The 9513-nt window shown below is 38.2% G+C and overlaps 1 long non-coding RNA gene across 1 annotated transcript; it reads left to right on the top strand.

Annotated features, from left to right (window-relative positions):
- LOC110264221 lies at positions 894 to 2714 on the top strand. The gene is made up of 2 exons (XR_002349951.1): positions 894 to 1489; positions 2484 to 2714. It is a non-coding gene; the product is annotated as an uncharacterized LOC110264221 (long non-coding RNA).

The following is a 9513-nucleotide window of genomic DNA, read 5'->3' on the forward strand; positions in this document are numbered from 1 at the left end:
CAACCTCTGAATCTGATTTTTGCTCAAGTCCCTCAATTTTAGCCAGAAAATACCTGAAATCACAGAAAAACACACAAACTCATAGTAATGTCCAGAAATATGAATTTAACATAAAAACTAATAAAAACATTCCTAAAAGTAACTATATTCTATTAAAAACATACTAAAAACAATGCCAAAAAACGTATAAATTATCTGCTCATCAATTACCAATCTTCATTCATGCTAATGCGGTTTAAGTTACCCTTTGTATTTTGGTTTGTTGTGGTTCTTTCTTGAAACTAGAAATAGGGACCAAAATTTCAAGAGATTGTTAAACTAGAAATTAAACTTTCTATTTCTTGTGTAATTATTTGAACTAGAAATTAAACTTTCTGTTTCTTGTGCAGTGATCTTAGCAACAACCATATTAGAGGGCCATTCCATTTACTGTGTAATAAACATTGTGAATATACTGCTTAAAAAATAAATTATAAACATTTTAAATATACTACTTTTGTGCTGTATGCAGGCTGCCATTGTGAATTCACAGACCCTTGAAGAAGTTGCAAGACTTAAAAAGGTCCTTGCTTTTCTAGATCTGATGTTACTTGTTCAATTTTGATTTTTGCTCTTTGCTGTTTACTTCTTAGATGACCCTTTCTTCTGATTGCTCATTTTTGTAAAGAGAATTTGTTGTCCTTTGTATTCCTCCTCTGCTGTCTAATTTTCTCTTTAATCCCAAAACAAAAAAATCATTGAAAAGCCTTGTTATAATATTTCCTTTGGCTGTTATCTTCGTTGAGGATTTCTTTTCATCTAACTTCAATTTCTTATCTATGGTTAAATATATATATAAATTGTAGTTTTTATCATCTATTTTTTTAATTAAAAATAAATAATAATCTCAAGTGGGATGAAAATTTCTAATAGATAATTTGAAGCTCTAACTTTTTTGCTTCTTTGAATCTCCAGTGGGCAGTGACAACAAGTGGCATGAGGATTGTTTGTACAAGACATTTTACTTTTTAAATTGATGAGCTCGTTCAATTGTTTTATTGAAGACTAAATTTGCTGAAAGGTTCATAGTTGGAATCTAAAACAGGTTTAGGATTAAATAAGTGCAACAGATCAAATTTACTTGAACATTATTTCTTTGATTTTTAACAAAATAGTATCTCTTGTTTTCAAGATTTTGTAAAAACAAAAGTTGAAATCATTAAATCTGTTTTTATTATGCTTTTCTAAATCTTGTAAAAGTAAGAAACATTAAGAAGAAATCAAGGGATGATAACAGAAAGCAAATCATTTACTTTCATACGTACATGGAGGGTAGCTACATGAATATTTATTTGTGTGTAGATGGTGATATATTCTTTTTTTGTGTGTAGATGGTGATATCAAGATTTGTTCACAGCAAGGGAAGGGTATTGCAAGTTGAATTCATTGGCTAAGGTTTAAAGAACATGCAATATTGTAGTGAAATATTCATCAGAAAGTTCCTTGGCAGGTATATATATATATTTGGTTAATTAATTAGTTTTTTCACAAGAATTAATTTAATTATATATGGACTCTTAAGTCTTAATTAATAAATATACCTCTAATCAAAGAGTGGAAGCTGTAGACTTGAGTGTCATAAGTCATAACTATAAAATTGGTCAACAAATTGAAAATCACGTTAATAACCTCTGTTACAATTACCATATGAATACAACGAATAATTAACACACGATAGTAAATAAGGATTCTGAAAATAGATAAATAGCTAGAGGGAATTAAATTAAAGTTGAAGAAAGAATTATTGTTTTATTTGTAAGGTGGTCCTGACTGCAAGAAATTAAAGAGGAACAAACATGTGATTAAGTAAAGGTAATATTTATTATTTGCTATAATGTTATGAGAATACGTGGCAACAATAGTTTCAATTATATTATAATATGTGATACAATTTGCAAAACTGAATTGATCTTAACCGTGCCATGCAATTTCAGAATTTTCATGGTTTATTTATTTAGTGATTATGGTATAGTATCGTTTACTTGAGCATTTTTCTTCTCTTCATATTAGCACTCTTCTTCATGCTTCTAGCACTTAACTTGGCCATTATGATTATGATAAAGAGTAGAATGAAGTAGTAGCTCTGAATTCAAGTAGTACTGTATAAAAGTGCAGTTTGTGTGATTGTATATATATATATATATATAGAATGGAAGTGGTGGTGGTGATGGTGCATGTGGTATATGGCAGTTTTAAGATAAGATATAATTTGGAGGGTAGCTACATGGATATTTATTTGACAAAACAGAGAGAGATCGATAGTTGAAATAGAGTTAAATTAGTGTGAGTTTCCTTTTCCTAATTTGCAGAAAACAGAGGATTTATTGTGCAAATAGTTAGTGTATGTGAGTTTTCTTTTTTGATTGAATAATTTCATATTAATAGTTTCAGATTCAGTTTTATATCTTTTTTTTATTGTGCTCATAATTATATTTTTGTTGTAGGGATTGGATCAAGAGAGTGACATTCCATCACCAAGAGAGTTAAGAAGTAGGTCTTTTGGAGCGAGCAACAAAGAAGCATGATCTTGTATGATAAAGATTTTATGTATTAAGTATTATTTTTGAAATTATTGAAAAATGTTATCTTTGATATTTTTGTTTTTGGATTATGATTTTTTATTTTCAGAGACTGTATGAATTAAAAATCTTGTTATGATGTTTGATTTAAGGTTATACTTTTTGGTTATTATGAGATTTTAAAGTTTAAGTTCTAAAAATGTCACTTTAAATACATAGTTTCAATCTCATTTTAAAAAGTATAAAATTGCAATTAGGTAAAAACGACGGCTAAAAATGTCATTTTAAACAAAAATGGTGCCATTATATCCTGGTAAAAACGGCAGTTAAAAAATGCCATTTTAAACGAAAAGGATGCCATTAAACCTTGGTAAAAACGGCGGTTAGAAATGCCATTTTAAATGAAAAGGATGCCATTAAATCCTGGTAAAAACGGCGGTTAGAAACGCCATTTTAAACAAAAAGGATGTCATTAAACCCTGGTAAAAACGGCGGTTAGAAACGCCATTTTAAACGAGAAGGATGCCATTAAACCCAGGTAAAAACGGTGGTTAGAAGTGCCATTTTAAACGAGAAGGGTGCCATTAAATCCGGGTAAAAATGGCGGTTACAAACCGCCATTTTAAACAACAACAAAACCGCCATTTTATCTGGTTAAAATGGCAGTTAAAATCGCCATTTTAACCGCCAGAAAACCGCCGTATTATCCACTGGTTATTACGGCGGTTTTCAGAAAACCGCCGTAATAACCAGAATGGCGCCCAGAATTCCGGCGTTTCTTGGAAGCGCCGTTTTCGGTAATAATAGCGGTTGTAACCGCCGTAATTACCTTAAAAAACTGCCATTTTAACCCTTTTTTTTGTAGTGTAAGGGAACTCACTCCCCAACAGGAGGAGCAACTGCTCAGTGTGCTGAGGAGTCACAAGAAAGTAATTGGGTGGACCTTGGCGGATATAGTAGGCATCAGCCCACAAGTTTGTGAGCACAGAATATTCTTAGAAGAGGGAGCAAGACCTGTCCGTCAACCCCAAAGAAGACTGAATCCCACCATCTTAGAAGTTGTCAAGAAAGAAGTGACTAGGCTACTTGAAGCAGATATCATTTACCCCATCTCAAACAGTGAATGGGTCAGTCCAGTACAAGTGGTGCCCAAGAAGTCTGGAGTCACAACAGTAAAGAATGAGCATGGAATGATCCTGACAACTAGAGTGCAGAATTCATGGAGAGTTTTCATTGATTACAGACGTCTCAACCAAGCTACTCGCAAGGATCATTACCCCTTGCCATTTATTGATCAGATGCTTGATCGCCTGTCAGGTAAATCACATTACTGCTTTTTAGATGGTTATACAGGCTATTTTCAAATTCATATAGCTCCTGAAGATCAGGAGAAGATTACTTTCACATGTCCCTTTGGAACGTATGCATACAAAAGGATGCCTTTTGGCTTTTGTAATGCACCAGCTACCTTCCAAAGATGCATGATGAATATCTTCTGAGATCTTATTGAGAACTGTATGGAAATTTTCATGGATGATTTCAGCGTATATGGTGATTCATTTAGCCTTTGCTTGGATAGTTTAGCTAGAGTATTAAACAGGTGTGTTAGTTCAAACCTTATTTTAAATTTTGAAAAAATGTCACTTTATGGTAAAACAAGGGATTGTTCTAGGACATGTTGTCTCTAGTACTAGTATTTCTGCAGATCCAGCAAATGTAGATGTCATTTCTAGTTTACCTTACCCCTCCTCCGTGAGGGAAGTTCGTTCGTTCCTTGGCCATGCAGGTTTCTACAGGAGATTTATCAAGGATTTCAGTAAGGTAGCATTGCCTTTATCCAGACTGCTGCAGAAAGATGTTGAGTTCGAGTTGAGTAAGGACTGCATGAATGCATTCGATCAGCTGAAGATCACCTTAACTCAAGCCCCAATTGTGAGAGGACCAGACTGGAGCCAGCCATTTGAGATTATGTGTGATGCTTCCAACGATGCAGTAGGAGCGGTGCTGGCTCAGCGCGAAGGTAAGGATCCTTTCGTAATTGCTTATGCTTCTAAAACCTTAGACGCTGCTCAGTCTAATTACACTACCACTGAAAAAGAGCTTCTGGCTATTGTTTTTGCTCTAGATAAATTCCGAGCCTATTTACTTGGTACTAAGGTGGTAGTGTACTCAGACCATGCAACTCCAAAATATTTATTAGCTAAAAAGGAGTCCAAACCAAGGTTAATATGTTGGATACTGTTGCTACAAGAATTTGATTTAGAAATTAAGGATAGGAGTGGTAACCAGAATTTAGTGGCAGACCACTTGAGTCGCCTTGAGCACATTAAGACTGACTCCACCCCTATCAATGATGCTTTTCCATTTGATAGCTTGCACGCAGTATCTGAAGTACTTCCTTGGTATGCACCTGTAGCTAATTATCTAGTTAGCCATACTTTCCCTCCTAATTTTACTAAGCATCAAAGGGACAAGCTGAAAAGCGAGTCTAAATATTATATATGGGATGACCCATATTTATTGAGGTATGGTGCTGACCAGGTAATTAGAAGGTGTGTGCCCCAATCAGAATTCCAGTCCATTTTAGAGGCTGCCACGCTTCTAAGAGTGGAGGACATTTGGTCCCTCAAAGAACAGCTAGAAAAATTTTAGACTGTGGATTCTGGTGGCCTACTCTTTTTAAAGATGCTACTACCTTCTGTAAATCTTGTCCCCTATGCCAAAGGTTTGGTAATATATCCAAGAGGGATGAGATGCCCCAACAGATTATGCTTTTCTGTGAAATTTTTGATGTTTGGGGCATTGACTTCATGGGTCCATTTTCAAACTCTAGTGGTTACCTTTATATAATGCTAGCTGTGGATTATGTTTCTAAATAGGTGGAAGCAATTCCTACCCACACTGATGACACTAACACTGTTATCTCCTTTGTTAGAAACCATATTATCTGTTGCTTTGGATCACCTGAGTGATCAAGGCACTCACTTTTGTAACAGGAGACTAGCAGGACTACTAAAGAAGCATGGGATCATTCACAAAATAGCAACAGCTTACCATCCCAGACCAATGGGCAAGCAGAGGTGTCTAACAGAGAAATAAAGCGCATTCTGGAGAAGATAGTAAAGCCTCATAGGAAGGACTGGAGCACCAGACTTGTTGATGCGCTCTGGGCATATCGAACAGTGTACAAGACACCATTGGGATGAGTCCCTTCCGCTTAGTGTACGAAAAGGCTTGCCACCTTCCAGTAGAGGTGGAACACAAGGCTTTCTGGGCTGTGCGGGAATACAACATGGGATTTGAGAAAGCTGGTGCTGAAAGGAAGCTGCAACTGGCAGAACTGGAGACCCTTCGACTTGAAGTTTATGATAACTCTAGATTATACAAAGAGAAGGTGAAGGCTGTACATGACAAGCATATCAAAAGAAGAGAGTTCAGACCCGGGGATCTGGTTCTTCTCTACAACTCCAGGCTGAGACTCATGCCAGGCAAGCTGAGATCCATATGGGAAGGTCTCTACAGAGTGGAGAAAGCAGAGCCATATGGAGTCTTCCACCTGAGTCATCCTTCAAGTTCCAATTTCATCAAGGTCAATGGACATCACTTAAAGCTTTATCATGGTGAGAAGATGAAGGAACACAAAGAGCTAGAGGTCTTTCTCTTAGAGGATCCACCAACAGAAGCAGAATAAGCTTGTGGACCGTCCAACTTAAGGACGTTAAAGCAAAGTGCTAGATGGGAACAACCCACCATGGAATGATCGTTCTTTTCTCTTTTTAGTTTTGTTTAGTGCCTCTTCTCATAATTTCTGCATATAGTCTGCATTTGCATCTGCATTCTGCATAAAAAAAAGTGGCAGAAAGTTGCGTGGGAGCAATGCAGAAAGTGTGCCAATTGCACAAGCATCGCCACGCGCAGGTGTCCCTCACGCGTGCGCGTCATTTGGATCTTTGGCACCTCACGCGTACAAGTCAATGACGCACACGCGTGACCTAGGAAAATCGACGTAAAAGGGTGCCAGGCTGAAAGTTGTGCTGGCCTGGTGCGGGAACTATGCCCATGGCACAAAGTCACTCACGTGTACGTGTCCCTGACGCGTGCGCGTCATTTCAGATTCTGACCACTCATGCGTACGCATCAATGACGCACACGCATCGTATGTTATTTTGGCACACATCCTGAGACAAACAGAGAGTTGTGCGCGCGCAAGGCTGCCTTCACGCGAGTAGCACAAACACGGTCACGCGTACGCGTAACCGATGCTCACGCGTCGCCTCCCCATTTACGCGACCCACGCGTCCGTGTGGAGTACGTGTGCGCGTCACTCGCGCAACAACACCAAATCCCTACGCCGCCACTTTTTCATATCTTTTCTTTTCCAATCCTAATTTCTTTCTTCTTTCTTCTTTCTTTCTCCTCTTTCCTCTTTATTCTCCATTCTTTTTCTCATTCTTCTTTCTTTATTCTTTTCTTCCTCTTTCCCATTCCATCATATTTTCTTCACCTCACATTCTCCATTACATCTCTTTGCCACCTCCTTCTCAAGGTTCTTTCTTTCTATTTTCTTTCTTCTCTTCTTATTATTTATTTATTTTTGCATTATTTTACTTGGTGTTAGAAATCTAATTGGGTGATTGTTTTCTTCCATAATTGCTTGTGGATTATTAAGGAGTTATTTGACAATTATCACTAATTATTAGGTTGTTTGCATGTTCAACTTTAATACTTTCAATAATATATCTACCATGCATACTAAGTGTTTGTGAAAAAGCCCGTATGGCATTGTGCATTTTTACTTATTCTACCCTTCTACTCTAATGCCTGTTTTTCACAAAACCCTTTCAATATTTTATTAATTGAATATAATTGTCAATACAAACGTGATGGTTAGTCTGTTATGAGTGATAATACAATTTTACTTTTGATGCTTGATCTATGCTACTCATGCCTTTGCCGGCATGCTAATAAACATCTTGCATCTACTTGCCATAACATGCACATGCTATATTTCCATTGATGAACTTATCACATGTAGTTGCGACCACGTGTTAACGACATCCTTCTTTACTATGCAGTGCTTATCACTCGTACTATCCTCCTCCTTGCTTTAACCCTTGGCTTTACATGTTACTTTCCTTTTCTCTTTTCAGGATGGCCACCAAGAAGGGTAAAGAGAAAGCTGCTCCCAAACCACCAGCAAGGAGAGGAACAAAAAGAGTGCTAGCTGAGGAACCACCCTCAACATCAGTCAAGCCACCCACAAAGCGAGTCAAGAGGATCATCAAGGTCGATGAAAAAGAGAAAGCCTTTCTAGCAAAGGACACTGCGCAGTTCACTAACCGTTACTGTGAGCAGATGTTTCCCATCCTGGCTGAGTGAAACTACAACAATGAGCACCTACTCATCCTCCCTACCCACATTATTGAGTTTGTAGAGCCCCGTATTGAGCGCAGACAATGAAGATTCTTACGGAGACAGCCACGGCAGGTCAACCTTTCATGGGTAGTTGAATTCTACTCCAATTTCCACATGCCAACCCTACAGTCTGTCTATGTTCGTCATAAGAATATCCCTATTTCCGAAGAGGCCATTCAGCGAGCTTTTGATCTCCCCCATACTCCAGAAGGATTGGACACATATCAAGAAGCCTCTTTCAAATGCCAGACATACCAATTTGAGTGGGACGTCGTTCTCAAAGTTATAGCACAACCTGGCAGCAGATGGATCTATGGATACCATCGATCCCGACCTAAGGAAATATTGGCTTCAGTACTCACCTTGGAGGCTCGAGTGTGGGCACAGATTATGTCTCACTACGTCTTTCTGAGCACTCACGAGTCCTCCTTCACTGCAGATATGGCTGTTCTCCTCTGGTGAGTCCTTACAGACCAGCCTCTCAACCTACCAAGACACCTCCGGGACGCCATAGGACACGTACAGATTACAGGCAACCTACCCTTTTCCGCCTTGGTTTCAGATCTAGTCTCGACAGCCGGAATCTCCTACAGAGCTGGGGACACCAACACTATACTTTCGCGGGAAGATCAGATTGTCCCCAATGGGAAGTACATCAGACCTCCAGCAGCCACTATCAGCCGGACCGCAGACCCGGCCGGAGACACCCCTTCTCCTTCCACATCACAAGCACCTTCAACAAATCAGCTACTCCTACAGATACTTCAGAGGTTGGACCGGCTTGACCGGCAGGCAAAACGAATGGAGCACCGTAACAAGCGCCAATTTACATACCTCAAAGAGCTGATTGTTGGCAACCACCACCTGAAGAAGAACCAGACACTCCGTACTCCACCTCACCTACCAGCACCGGGAGCCATGACAACCCCGACGGTGGAGATGCTGTTACAAGCCCCCCTTTGATCCTAACTGATGGCACCGAAAATGGTGCCAAGCTTTAAATGTGGGGAGGTCGGTCAGTACCTGACTTCTGGAGGTAACCTCTTTTTCTTAACACTAATATTTTAGTTTTTCTTTTGTTAGGTAGAATATATTACATGATAATAATTGTTTGCATGTATGTTTGCTTGGTTAAAGTATTAGAATTCTTTTCAAATAATGGGTAGCCAAATAGCCTACCCCTTCAATTACCTTTGTTAGCCACTTTGAGCCTTTTAATCCCCATTTATTCTGTAATTTCACCACATCACTAGTCTTAAGCAGAAAAACAAATTAATTATCCCAAATTGAATCTTTGGTTAGCTTAAGATAGAGATTGTGTATCAACTAAGTATGGGAAAACTATGGGAACATGGGTTAATAGGGAATGTGTTATGATAAAATATTAAGAATTTGGGTACCTACTCATGTGAGACTAGAAAAATTAAAAATCCATGTGCATTGATATGTTATGTTTACTTTTGTACTTTTAATAAAAAAAATTTCAATAAATAAATAAATAAATAAGGGGACAAAATTACCCCAATATTAAGTTAATGAA

This window comes from Arachis ipaensis, chromosome B07 (assembly GCF_000816755.2).
Source record: "Arachis ipaensis cultivar K30076 chromosome B07, Araip1.1, whole genome shotgun sequence".
Lineage (NCBI taxonomy): Eukaryota > Viridiplantae > Streptophyta > Magnoliopsida > Fabales > Fabaceae > Arachis > Arachis ipaensis.